The sequence below is a fragment of the Microtus ochrogaster genome, chromosome 17, assembly GCF_000317375.1.
Source record: "Microtus ochrogaster isolate Prairie Vole_2 chromosome 17, MicOch1.0, whole genome shotgun sequence".
NCBI classification, from domain to species: Eukaryota; Metazoa; Chordata; class Mammalia; order Rodentia; family Cricetidae; genus Microtus; species Microtus ochrogaster.
Window position 1 is genome coordinate 18482046 of NC_022019.1, and position 13658 is coordinate 18495703.

Consider the following 13658-nt stretch of genomic DNA (forward strand, 5'->3'; position numbering starts at 1 on the left):
ATTTAGAAAAGACAAGTTGTGCAGCGGCTTCCAGTGCGCAGGAGCACTGACCCAAGGGCTGACGCAAGCGCGTATGTGGCGGCACCTTAACATTTTCAGGTTCCACCTATCCCGTTGAGTCCTTACAAGACTGTGATGAGAACATGGCGCATATTCTCAATTCTAAGGATAAGAAAACCAAGACTGGAGAAGAAAGTCGTGAAATCACTATCACTAGTGAGTAGCGAGCATGGAATAGAGGCCTGCACCAACTGCACCACCAAGGCCCTTGATCTCCTCCTTAGGTGAGGAGGCCGGTGGGGAGGGGACGGTAAAGCAGTGATCAATTATTAACCACTCCCTACCCACTTCCTTTTCGAGACAGAGTCTCAGTTGTGAAGCCCTCACTGGCCTGCCTTGGAACTCACAATGCAGACCCTCCTGCCTCTGCCTCTGGATGCTAAGATCAAAGGCATGTGCAACCAAGCCTAGCTATTAGTTTCTTCTTAAAGCAAAATATTGTCAAAACTGTCCAAGGTAGTAATTCAGAAAGGCCAAAACCTACTTCAAGAGGCTTATGCTGCCTTTAAATTTAAGACAGTAAAAACATTTACAAAGGAAGACAAAGTTATAGTCACAAAAGCATAAAAGATTAATTTTTGGTTTGGTTTTAATATTCTAAACAGTAAAATAAGGTGGAGAAACAGTGCTGATTCTGTCCAGTGTCCCATCGATTTCCAACACCTAATACTGACCACATACAAACCCTATTTATAATGCCTGCAGAGTAAAAAACAATGTTTTTATACTATAGTTCAATCTCTTGATATCACAAACTATGTAGTTATGCAGTAGCCCTCATCAATTGATCCATAAAGCCATAACCTCAGGCACCATGGGCCACCTGGTAACAATTCAAGAAACACAATGGAAAAAGAAAATACTGTTGTCTTAGACATATATGTTATGTATTTAGAAATTTCAGAGAGATGTTTAATATAAATAAAGTTTCAAAACAACCTGTATTTATCCTTTGAAATGACCATAATCACCTTAATTTTTTTTGTGTGTGATGTGGGATTCTGTATGCTGAGAATCTGTTTTGTTACCATTCATTAATAAAGAAGCTATTTGGCCTATGGCAGGGCAGAATAAAGCCAGGTGGGAAATCTGAACAGAGATATAGAGAGTAGAGTCAGAGAGACGCCATGTAGCTGTTGAAGGAGATAGACCCCAGAAACTTGCCAGGTAAGTCACAGCCTCGTGGTGAAACACAGAATAATAGAAATGGGTTAATTTAAGATGTAAGAGTTAGTTAATAAGAAGCCTGAGCTAATAGGCCAAGAGGTAATGTAATTAATATAGTTTCTGTGTGATTATTTGGGTCAGGGCAGTAGGGAAACGAACGAGCAGTCTCCATCTACATTTTTTGAGACAGGGTTTCTCTGTGTAGCCTTGGCTGTCCTGGAACTCTCTCTGTAGACCAAGCTGGCCTCGAACTTACAGAGATCCACCTGCCTCTGCCTCCTGAGTGCTGGGATTAAAGGTATGCACTACCATACTTGGTTTTAAAATTATTTTAATAAAAATATTTTTAAGAGATTTCTGGGTCTTTCTTCCCTCCTTTAATCTACATGGTGTGACATTTTCCAGAGGAATCTATCTTATCCATCTAATTACCAATTATTCCACAATAGTGACTCTTCTTGGAGTTACTGCAGGATTTCTAAACGTTTAGAATTCACCTTGGGCCACCTTTAAAAAACAGGTTCTTGCTCCCCAGCCATCACTTGCAGACCACCAGCACCCTACCCAAGATTTCTACATACTAGCTGAAGTTTTTAAAGGTAAACCCAGCACAGAGTCAATGTGCTTGACCTTACAAATGCTAAACCCAGTCACTGTGCTTCACTGTCTGCCATAAGACCCAGCTCGGAGACCTTTCACTTCCTAGTTCTGAGACCTACACTGAGCTCTTGCTGGAACTTCAGGCACAAAGTAATGTTTACAGTAGTGGTTCTCTTAGCATTTCTTCATATACCACACAAAAGGTATGTACACCTCTGCAAACAACCATTAGAAAAATACTTCACAGTAAGAGCTATATGGACAGTTAACTAGCCAGGACTCAGTGAACTAAGCCAGATGGCTAACTCGAGCCTGCAGACATGGTTTTACATTTTAAAACAATTCTTTTAAAGAAGCAAATGAACAATAATATTCAACAGACACTATAAATAGCTTGCAAGACAATATTATCAAGCACTATAAAAATACCTGTCTACCCTTATCTAAGTTATATAAACATAAAAACCTGCCTATTAAAACATCTGAAGCTAGAGACCAAACTGCTAAGCGAAACAAAATAGAGTAAGAAAGACAAATACCATCTTCTCTCATATACAGAATTTTTATATATTTTTGTCTGTTTGTGTGTATGGCATAAAAAAGGAAGTGCAACTAGGGAGGAAATTAAGGGAGAAGGAGGTGGAAACAAACAGGGTAATGGGAAGACACATTTTCTCTCATATCTAGATACACACACACACAATGACAGCAGAAGGGACACCCACATGAGCAAGAAAGAGGGTCCAAAGACGCTAGTAGGGAAGAAACTAAGCCCAGTACAATGATACATAAGGATGGGAATGTCTTATTGAAATCCATTATTTTGTATGCTAACCAAAAACAATAAAAACAAAATTATTCTGTTATTAGTTTCAGAGACGGGTTCCTACTGATGAGCAGGACTTTCTTCTCCAGGGCTTCCTGCACTACTCTTCATACCTGGTGGGGCCTTGCTCCAGTCTTTACCTGATTCTATTTTCCCTAATGCTTGTCCTTGGATGATCCCAAAGGATCCCTCCAGCTAGCTCCAACTCTGTCACTCTCTCTTGGAGTCTGTCTTTGATACTTAAACCCTTCCTAAATTTCATGTTGGACTTCCCCCAACTGCCAAGACCGTTCTAGCCCTCCCTCACAGAGCTTCCTGTCACAGTGGGCACCACACACGTTAACAATATTGTGCTATAGTTTTTGCTAGTGGTCTCTTTTGTTAGTGTGCAATTCTCCATAACTTGTAAATGACTTGAAGGAACAGATTCCACTGCTTTTGCACCCCTTACTTTGATAATAGTTCATCATCCTCCATAGACACTATCTGGTAGTAGCTAGCTGGTGCAGAAAAATAGCCTAAGGCCTGGAAATGGGTGACAGAAGATTGGAAACATCAGAAAGGAAACCCACAGAGAACTTAATGGAAGCCCAGAGGCTGCACAGCAAACTTTGTATATATTAAAGACAAATAAAATCCAACCAGTAGGGGAAAAGCTTAAGGACCATGACATAAAAAGAATTCACTGAATAATACTCATTTAAAAAGTAAAGTATTAAAAAGGATAAGCATTCATAACACATGTAAAAAACAAAGTGTGCCCCTGACACTATTGGTCATCAATTTCTTTGTGATAATGAGCTCTTGGCATTGATACATATTTGTCGCACCAAAGTGATCAACTAAACTACGACAGGACTCAATGGACTACACATGTACAGTCTAATCTGATTAAATTCTAAATCTGACTTAAAAAAAATCAGAACTTATTTGAAGTAGTAATTCTTGTTTTAGAGATTACATTTAATTAAAAAAAAACCAATCACTTATCAGCACCAGGCTAAGAAAGCAGAAATCATATGCACACCCTTATATCATGCTCCAAGACATAATCAAATTCGTTTTCATGAAAAAAATGCACCAAGAATGTTTTGCTTAAAACAAAAACTATTTTGTTTACATTAACCCTACAGGCAAAATGCAAGATTAACAAGTCTTAAATATATAAACACCAAAGGCACAAATATTTTCAAGACAAGTAGAAATATTACCCAGGAGTCTAAACTAAAGATGAACAAATCATAAATACCTTTTACATAAGACAGGCTTAAGGCAATATTCATATTTTTTATCTCCTGTGTTTTATAGAACTTCTCAGCCTTCATCTCATTAGACATGGAAGGCAGACAGTTTTTAACCTATAATAAATTAGGCTGAAGTTTATAGAAACAGAGTATGCAAAAGGCATCATGAAATGTACGGTGAAATGAATCAGCTCTCAATTACTTAGAGAGAGGAAGTAATGACACGTGACACCAAAAAATCTGGTTTCTTGAGTGCACAGCATTAATTTGGGAGAAGAAAATCCCCCTCACAATCATTACCTAACCCTGGGGTCAATGTTAAGCAAGAGTTTATTTTTCCCGGATCGCTCAGTGTTGAGGGGATTCAGACAACCGGGGAAAGGAAGGAGTTAAGGCAGACGCATACAGGTGGCTAAAGATAAACAGCGTGAGATAAAAATTTTCCACTTAACCTACAGAGAAAACAGGGAGATGATGTATGAGGACAAGGAAGAAAATACAGAGAAAGGTGAGAATGCTAAAATGTTTGACTCTAAGTAAGATTTTCTCCCCATCACCCCATCATCTTCCTTCCCTCTACAGGGTGTTATTAGTGGTAGCAAGAATTACGAGTGGGCTGAAAGGCTGAAAACAAACTCTCATATTTGTAGTTTAGAAAAACCATGTTTTTTAAAAATCCTTATCATCGCTTTATATTAGGCCCACCACCACCCGTCTCCACGGGTAATTTATCTTATTAGTTGAGAAAATCAATTCCAATAAGAAAAGGCTAAGACAGTAGGGGACTCATCCTTCTGGAACATCTTTAGGTGACTAAAGCAAAATGTACAAGATGGCAAGAATTACATATTTCTCAAATACACAAAAAAAAACTAAATATTTATCTAAACACGGGATCTGAGCCAGGAATCTCAATTTGTTTCTGTCTGACATATGGCTCAGTCTTGAGTGGCATATGTTTAGCACCAATGCCGGGAAAAGCATAGCGATTAAAATATTAGAGAAAAGCTTCAAGTGTCATTTTATTCTTACAACTGATCTTAGCCAAAAGGCAGAGAAGCAATGCGGTTTGATTCTTATGACACAGAAAAACACGCACAAACTTGGGTTTCAAGAACTAAAACAGACCACATTACGAAGCAGCAAAAATCAATATGTGCCTCAGTTTTGTTTCTTTTCTTTTTTTTTTTTTAAGGCTACCGTGAACACATAAAGATTAAACTATAAAAAGAGGAAAATCCTGTCAGCCTGCTATTCTCAGGAATAGATGGACAGACAAGGAGGTGTAAGGTAACTTACAGTCTCACAGGAAGGAAATGAGGAAAAAAAAATCGCACCATCCCTACTACCCCCAGCAATTCACACACTCACACACACACACACACCAAGTATCTCAAGTTTTTTTTTTCCTACAAGGCGGTAGTTTAATAAAAAAATTACGATTACCTATCACACTCTTAAAACAGCAGCGCTCGCGACCCGAGCTCGAAATGATCTGCTCGGTTTTCCTGCACCGAGCGCACGACGCCCCCGGCAGAGTCGTGTCAAAAGTTCACCCACGCAGGCTGGAGCGCGGGGAAGGACTGAAGCCTCCCGTCCTCCTCCCGAGCGAACAGGTGGTTAACTTACCTGGGCACCGGAGCCGCCAGGCGCCGCCAGCAGCCGCCGGGGCACAAACCCGAAGGGCGTGTTTTCGAGGATTTAACCCCCAGGTGAGCGGGCTGAGCTCCGCGGTCGTAGAGTCCCCGGCGGCAGGTGCCGCGCACGTCGCCGCGGCGTCCCGGACCCCGCCGCCTCCCCGACAGCGCTCCCCCCACGAGGGGCGGGGTGGAAGGGGGGGGAAGCGCCGCCCGCCCCTCGACGGGCTCGACCCTCGGACGCCGCGGCCCCGCAGCCCCAGCCTAACGGTTTCCCCGACGCGGGCTCCCGTGTCCCCCGCCGGCTCTCACCTCCGAGTCCCGCCGCTCCGAGGCTGAGGAAGGCGGATCCCCTGGCGTGTCTGCTGCGGGGCTCCGGATCGTCCTCTCACTACCTTGATGGTGGGCCCAGCTCCCGGGGGCCGCCGCTGCGCTCACGGTGAGGGGTTGTTTTCCCCGGCAGTGACGGGCGCCGCCTCAGCCCCGCTCTTCGCTCCCTCTCCGCGTAGCTCCCGCTTTCTGTTTCACCCGAGGGACCGCGAACCCCGCCGCCGCCATGATTACTACGGAGTCGGGAGGAGGAGCCCGGAGTCGGCGCGCCCAGTGCGGCTGCGCGAGCCCCGCCGACGGCGCCCCCGGCCGCCGGGACCCGGAGCCCCCGCGCGTGCCCGTCGCCCCGCGTCCAGGCTTCGCGGGCGGCCGCTAGTGCGGCGCTGCCGCGCTCCCTAAGCCGGGGAGCGCCCCGGGAACTGTGCCGATGATTGACGTATCTGAGGCCACACGCAGTATTCCAAAAGCATTTTAGAAAGCGCCCCCACCCTCCACCCCCCGAAGATGAACCGTGTCAGCCCCTCGCCGAAAACCCCAGAACTTAGAATGCTGGCAGGTGCTATAGGTTCAGACGTCTCTACTCATAAACATTTAGAGCCCCGGCATTCATTTTATAGCACCCACAAAAGAGATTTACTTCGTTCCGAAACGCAGTGGTTAATTTCTTGGTCTCGGACCAGCCAAATCTAGTGGAAACCCGTTACCTTGATGTGTCTACCACAGCGGAGACCGAAGACCGAAGCGAAGGCAGCAGCAATTTCTTTAAGCCTCAAGCAATGAGGGGGGGGGGGTGGAGTGGACGCTGCAGTAATGCCTGAAGTGCCTGAGGGCTGGCCCGACTGCTTACTTTTGCAATTTCACCGGAAGCCTTGGGGAGAGGGTCGTCTTTGGGAACCTGAGTCCTCCCAGTCCTTCCAAAACTGGTGACTGATGAAACCAGGCTCCACGTCTGACTTGTATTTCGGTTTCTTAATCGTGCTGCGTTTTAAGAAGGCAATCTTTTTGTTTTTTAACCATTTGACAGAAATCTCTTGAAGATGTACGTATTTCTTACGTTCTTAAAGAAAACAATGGAAAACGAAATTCTTAGTGGATCACTGACTGTCAGATGCAATACTCAGACCGTGCACCAACGTCTCAAGGGATTGCAGAGTGTATAGAGTCCCCGCTTTTGCTGCTGTTTTATGCAGTGTTCTCCTTACTTTTGTTGAAGACCCCTCACTAGGCATGGGTTCATTTCCTTTCGTATCTTTTTTTTAATACTTTTCTTTTTTCTGTGGTGGTGGTGGTGGTGGTGGTGTCTTTTAAGTTCCTTTTCTTCTTTTTCTCCTACTACTCACCATGGCTGCAGGCAATAATTGATCCGATGTTTATATCCGCAGCCAGCTGGTGACTTTATCAAACGGAATCATGAGATGAGATTTTTTTTATTATTATTTTTTACTCTTCAGTAAAGGAACAAAAGTCCTTTCCCTGAGAGAAATGTCTCATTTTCTTAACTTCCAGCTTTGGCCCTCTTCCAGACAAAATTGCTGGAAAGCTGATCTTGGAATAACAGAAGTCTAACTGCTCAGTGTTTGACAACATGAGAGTTTGTATCAGAATGTGGAGGAGTTGTGTGGCTCCTCCATCCTGCTGCCCAACTGGTGCTCGGTTTGAGGCTAAACTAGTGGTCTCCAAATTTAACTCTAAGCTAGTATTTTCCAAAGCTTTGTACTTGAGAACTCCGTTAAAATGCAGAATCCTACAATCTGCCCCCTCAAGATTCTGGCTCCTTGATTTCGGGGGTAGACAAAGAAATAGATTTTAAAATAAACCTGCATTTTTTTAAAGTATGTTTAAAGCCCATCTATATGCCATAGGCAGAGCAAGAAATAATAGCTCCATTGAAGGAGATCAGGCCATGTAATCCAAGACGGCATTGATGTAGAACTAGACCCTTAGCTATGATACACGATGCTGTGAGATGGTAGAAAGTGGGGGATTTATCTCCCGTGGCGAGAAAGAAACATATACATAAATCACCCTAGCCAGAGAGGCCCAAGAAACTACGCTGGCTTTGAACAGGCCTTTATTTTCCTTATCAGGAAAATAAATACCATTTTCAACCCTCATGCTTCTTGAGCCCCAGGCAAGAGTCAGGACTTTGAACACCACTCTTCCTTGAACTTTTCTTCTGTATTTGGCACCCATTTTCTTCATTTTCATCCTGTTTTTCTGGGCACAGTGTCTCCAGTCCCTTTTCATCTTCCCATCTTTCTCCCTGCCTATTCTGCATGTGTGGGCTCAGCGTTTAAGGGCAAATACTGCTCTTGCAGGGGACACAAATTCAGTTCCCAATGCCCACATTGGATGGCCCACAACCACATATGAATTCTTCACCTCCAGCTGCTCCGACGCCCTCTTCTGGCTCCAAGGGTACTCATGCACATATGCTCAGAGCACACACACGCACACATGTACACACACACACACACACACACACACACACACACACAGAGTGTCTTTCCCTGATAACTGGTATTTGCTCCATGGGGATGTTTTCACTGACCATTTTCACACATCCCTCTGCCACTGTTTTGCCTCGGGGTTTTCTGCATGTTGGGGCCACTAAGGAAACACCAGGACAGGCTCTCATTTCCCTGCACCCAGGTCCGAGACAAAGTCTGCTAAGCATTTGGGAAGCTGAGGAAGCTCTTTGTGGGAGAACCAGACTTAGAAACAACCCGTGAGAGTCTGAAGAGTCATTTTGAGCAATGGAGAACACTCACCGACTGTGTGGTTATGAGACATCCAAGCACCAAGTGCTCCAGGCAAGGGCTTTGACTTTGTCAGGTTCACCACAGTGGAGAAAGTCGATGCAGCTATGAATGCAAGGTAGATGGAAAACCTATGGAGTCAAGAGAGCTGTCAGCAGATCTCAGACAATCATCGTTAGTGGCATTAAAGAAGACAGTGAAGACTACCACAAATGAGATTATTTTGAACAGTATGGGAAACTTGAAATTATTGAAATCCTGATCGACATAGGAAGTGAAAAAATGGGGCTTCTCTAGCCGTCTTATGTCAGCTTGGCACAAGCTAGAGTTATCTGAAAGGAGGGGACCTCAACTGAGAAAAGGTCTCCATAAGACCCGGCTGTAGGGCATTTTGTTAATTAGCTATTAATATGGTATGGCCGAGCCCATTGTGGGGGGGCACCCCTTAACTGCTGGTGGTCCTGGGTTCTATAAGAAGCAGACTGAGCAAACAACGGTGATTAGGCCAGGGAGCAGCTGTCTTCTAAGGCCTCTATAGTAGCTCCTACCTCCAGGCTCCTGCCCTGTTTGAGTTCTTGTCCTGACTTCCTTCAGTGATAAGAAATGACATGGAAATAAACCCATTCTTCTCCAGTTGTTGGTATGGTGGTTCATCACAGCAATAGTAACCCTAACTAAGACATTGCCTTTGATGACCACAACTCCACAGGTAAGGTTGTCATTCAGAGATCCTATTCTGTGAATTGCCACAAGCGTGAAGTAAGAAGAGCCCTGTGGAAGCAAGTGATGGTTGTTGGTGCTTCACCCAGTCAAAGAGGTCCAAGTAGTTCCAGAAACATTGGTGAAGGTTGTGGAGGTGGTTTCAGTGGCAATGACAATTTTGGTTTTGGAGGAAACTTTATGGCGGCTTTGGTGGCAGCCAGGATGGTGGCGAATAGGGCAGCAGTAGACATAATGAATGTCATAATGACAGAAGTAATATTGGAGGTGGTGGAAGCTACGGTGACTTTGGCAGCTACAACAATCAATGTCTTCAATCTTGGGACCAATGAAGGGAGGACACTTTGGAGGCAGAAACTCCGGCCTTCATGGTGGTGGAGACTAATGCTCTACGGAACGGCAAGAGCAAGGTGGCTTTGGTAGTTCCAGCAGCAGCCATGGGTATGGCACTGGCAAGAGGTTCTAGTTACTGCCAGGAAACAAAGATTAGCAGGAGGGGACAGCCAGAGAAGTGACAGGAAAGCTACAGGTTGCAACAGATTTGTGAGCTCAGACAAACACAGTGGTGACAGGGCCCAGCCGCCACAAAAAAGACATGTTTGAGACAATAGTCCTGTGTGTGGGCAAAACACCTCAGGACTGTGTTTGTGACTAGTTGCATAACAGGTTATTTTACTTTCTGTTATGAAGAGGAGTGTAAAACCTTCCAGCAAAGGGTTTTAATACAGACGTGCCTCTGGATGCTAAATGTAATAGTCTGGTCAGAATGCGGAGAAATCCCTAAATCCTCATTACTGCTTCTCAAAGCCATTTTGTTTTCTGTCACTGTTTTCTCCAAAATAACCTTGGAAACCTTAGCTTTGTTTCAAAACAAGAGAGTCTACTAAAGCGTTTCCTAAGGCTGAAAAGGAACCTCAGGGATAGAGCCTAGCATGTGAGAGGTGCTGGGTTTGGTTTTCACAATAAGAAAAACAAAAATAGAACACACACATACACTCACGCACATGCGCAATCCTAAACTGAATAGTAGCTGTCCTAGAGAGGTCGTTCTTAAATGTTGCCAACAATAAAAATCCTCTGGGATGCATATTTAAGATCTAGTAATTTGGGCTGTTGCAATGGCACAATGGTTATGCTCACTCATCTTGAGTACCCGAGTTGAATTCCCAGCACCCACATCAGGCTACTCACAACTGCCTGTATCTCCAGCTCCAGGGAGATCTGAGGTCTCTGGCCTCAGATGCACACACACACACACACACACACACACACACACACACACCACAATAATTAAAGTAAATCTTTATATATGATATGTACATATATGTTACAGCATTTCCATTCTGTTCTCCCCTCCCTATGATTCTTTATTTTATAGGCACACCAATGGGTTTAGATTAGGGTAATCCACAGACCATACTTTCAGAATCTTAGAGGAAAATAAACAACAGGTAGCTTTTCTCCCTTTGTGACATATTATTAACTTAAATTAATAAAATGGTTTAAAAATTGCTCTTATGAGTTAGTTCTAGGATTGTTACACAGAGAAACCCTGGTTCGAAAAAAATATTGCTTTTATGAATGGTTCAAAATTTTATATGATTTCTTCTTTAGAGACATGCTAAGAAGGACTAACAGATTTTAAAATCATAAATGATCACCCTAATAGCCCAAACTTGTCGGTGTAGATGGTATGTTTCAAAGCACCCTACAGGGAACAGATCTCACTTCCCACAAGAGAAAAGGATTACACATTTACCTTACCAAGTGAGTTTTCCCATATGAAAGGGCTATACAATTATAGGACAGACAATAAGGATTTATTCTCTTGGCTGAAAAAATAGTTTCTATATCTGTTCTTGGGTCTGTCAACAGCTCTTTGATGCTGTCTACAGATTCAGGAGAGTCTGGTATCTGTCCTGGGTTTGAGCACACAATTGTCATTATCCAGCCCAGCCAGATGACATATGAATCCATTTTAGACACAGAAGAGGAAGATAGTCATCTGTGAGGAAAATGAGACAGAAGACGACTTGAGAGTTTCAAAACTATCTTCAAATGACTTGGCTTCACAATCCCCACCTCACCCCCCCCAAAAGGGGAGGGAAAAGCAAACCTCAAACCAGAGCAATGTTTCTTTCCCAAGATAACAATGAAATTTTCATCCAAAAAAAAGGAAAATGTACATGGATTTAGAAACAAAAATCCATATATTCTATATTCACTTGGAATTTGCCAAACTTAAGAAATTTCTTCTCAACCTTTTGACCTAAATATTTAAACAAAATTGCATTTTAAAACAACCAGATAAATCAACTCTTCATGGTAGCAGGCATATCTTTACACAATCATTTGTCTTTATTATAATATTTTAAACTACACTGTAATCTCTTAAATTTAGGTAAACTGGTATAGAATATAGAAAAACTAGGAAAGTATTGATTTATTTAAGGTTTTTTTTTTCTTTTTTTTTTTTGAGACAAGGTTTTGCCACGTAGACCTGGTTAGCCTGGAAGTCATAGTTCCTCTGGCCTCTGAGGCCTGAGTGCTAGGATTTAAAGTGTGTGCCACCACACCTGACTCAAGTAGTGACAAAGCATTTGATTACATAGTAGTGGTATGAATTTGGTTTGCCTTCTCAAAACTTATGCTGGAGGTGAATTCCCACCATGGGAATTAAAATTTGGAAACTTAATCTGCCCGTGTATTTGGAGATGAGGCATTGAGAAAGGATTAGGCTGAGGTGAGCTCAGCAGGATGGATCCCCAGTGAATGAATTCCTGTGGCTTTATGAGCTCCAAAGCGACACATGTTCGTGCACACACCCATCTCTTTGCCCTGTACCCCCCAGGGGTCTGTGAGAAGGCTGTTGCTAGATGCAGCCTTTCACTTTGCCTCTCCAGAACAATGGACCAAAGACAGCCTTTTTCCTATAGAACTGACTCTGTCTTGCTATTGTACTGTTAGTAACAGAAGACAGACTAATGCAATATGATGATTTGATTGAAGCTGTAGGTCTCAGGAGTAATCTCACAAGATAGACAACATTACCCATTAAGCCTTTACCACTACTGGGAGGCAAACAACCTCAAAGCAAACTTTTCATATCTCTCTTAAGGTAAATAAATACTACTCTATTATCTCTGCTGACATGCTCAAACATGCTTAAGTCCTAAGGCTAACATGTCTAAAGTTAAGTTGTAACTCTAGCTAGAAAAACAACTAAGGACTTCAGGTGAGAGACATGGCCATAGTGAAAAGACTTGTTATATTAATTTTCATAATAACAGTATCTATTGAACACAGATATGAGACTAGTTGCTCAAGCAAACTCCCCTCTAGCAAGAGGCCCATTTAAATTGACAGTCTAAGTTTGCTTCAGAAGCGGTCTGTTGCAAAGGAAAGAATCATTCAACAATCAAGAAATATTTATAGAATTTTTATGATAAAGATTCTGTACAAAGATAAAGGTTCTGACCTTGACATATCTTCTTTTCATCCTGAGCATTTGTTTACAACTTGCTCTTACCTCCAAACCCATCGTTTTTATCATATGCTTTATATGCGTATATGTATATGAGCATGTGTGAGCTGTCATGTCGTAATCATTTCTCCACCTCTTTTTTTTCCTTTTTTGAGACAGGTCATCTCACTGAACCTGGAACTTACTGCTTTGGTTAGCCTAGCTGGCCAGTGAGCTCTGTCTACCTGGCTCTCCTCTCTAGCTCTGGAGTTACAGGCATACCTACCTATCTGAAAAGGTCCTCATATCTGTGCAGTGTTGAGATCAAGAAATGTCCCCACTTTACATTATTCATTGTTATGTAAAAGAGTGTTGTTTTTTTTTTCTTTTTCCAGAATGTGCTTTGCCTTGAGAGCCTGTTTTGCAAGCAGCTTTTGATTCAGTTGTGAGGGTGGAGGATGACTGTGCTCTAGGGTGGACCAGTCAACAACACTATCTGGCCAGTACCACCCAGGTCGCATTGACTGATGAATGACTTATTCCTGAGCATAAAAATGATATGGCCCTTCATTTATTGGGATGAATTGAGGCCTAGAGGCACATGGGCGTAGAAAATCATGTCAAGAAAAACCACGCCCAGGAACTTATCAGATGTGCCAGACTGAGGAAAGGTGTAACTCCTTGAGCTGGACCTCTAAGGTGCCGGACTTAGCACTGTGGTGTAGCAGCCTCATCCTGACCTGTCATATGATCATCGTTATGTGCCTTAAGGACCAAGAGACAGGAAATTCTCCAAGTCTCTGGGGCTTAACCTCAGCTTGCAAACCCGCTATTGACCTTACCTACTGGACT

At 43.1% G+C, this 13658-nt stretch overlaps 1 protein-coding gene and 1 pseudogene across 4 annotated transcripts in view; one reads left to right on the forward strand and one right to left on the reverse strand.

The window, feature by feature from the left end:
- Positions 1-6620, reverse strand: part of Fndc3a (fibronectin type III domain containing 3A) — a 136415-nt gene extending 129795 nt beyond the window's left edge. Inside the window, exon 1 of one of the 4 annotated variants that reach the window (XM_026783165.1) lies at positions 6569-6620. The gene's annotated coding sequence lies outside the window, so the exon portion shown is untranslated. Of the gene's footprint in view, positions 1-5343; positions 5366-5526; positions 5710-5846; positions 6175-6568 lie in introns of those variants that run through there. The other 3 variants (XM_005355605.2, XM_026783164.1, XM_026783166.1) reach the window with 3 other exon arrangements.
- Positions 6369-9809, forward strand: LOC106143967 (annotated as a pseudogene).
- The last annotated feature ends 3849 nt before the right edge of the window (positions 9810-13658 follow it).